Below are 871 nucleotides of genomic sequence, written 5' to 3'. Positions count from 1 at the left end.
CACACTAGCCTCTCTTTCTCTAAATAACAAAGCAAACATTAACCCTCCTCCTGGTACTTCGGGATAACACCTTTGCTCCCCTTCCTAGCACTGGGAGGACTGGGGAAAGCAGCCTTCTTGAGGTAACTTATGGGGGCAGGAGTGCAGGAATGAACTATTTATTTATTTACTTATTTATTTACTTTGGTCGTCTCCAGGCTGATCTGGAACTAAGCAGCTGGGAAGCCTAGCAGGAGATAAAGCTTCCCCGCCTCCCCCCCTAATTGTAATTAGAGGAGACTCCCCCTGGAGTCTTGAGCTGCTCTGCAGAGACTGCCTTCAAGAGAGCCAGGGCTGGGATGGAAATGCACGGGAAATGCATTCTCAGATTTGAGGGCATTGGTTGCCCAAGGACAGAGAGAGTGCATTTCTGGGAGGGTGTAGCCACCATTCCCAGGAACTGGGCCAAGACCCCAGTAGAGTGTCCTCCAGTTAAGCTGCCAGTTGGCTAATTCAGTCATCCTGGCAGGGGGTCAGCTAAGTTATTCAGTTAAAACACATGCACTCACACTCTACTAACTGCTTACAACCAACTTCTTCGTGCCCCAGAAGAAGTAGAAATACGATGTCTGCAACAACATGAGGGCAATTGTTTTAAAGCAACTCAAATATTGTTGAGTTACAGAGTATGTACATTGATATGGATGATCAGTTAGCTCCAAACTTCAAAATTCTGCCTTACTTGGATAAGAAAGAGGTAAGAGACCCTTTCCCTAGAGATTTAACACACACACACACACACACACACACACACACACACACTATATTGACACATTTCACACACAGGCACACACACATATTTATCTGTCTGTCTGTCTGTCTAATCTATCTA

The sequence above is a fragment of the Myotis brandtii genome, unplaced genomic scaffold, assembly GCF_000412655.1.
Source record: "Myotis brandtii unplaced genomic scaffold, ASM41265v1 scaffold137, whole genome shotgun sequence".
NCBI classification, from domain to species: Eukaryota; Metazoa; Chordata; class Mammalia; order Chiroptera; family Vespertilionidae; genus Myotis; species Myotis brandtii.
This window is presented reverse-complemented; position numbering follows the sequence as displayed.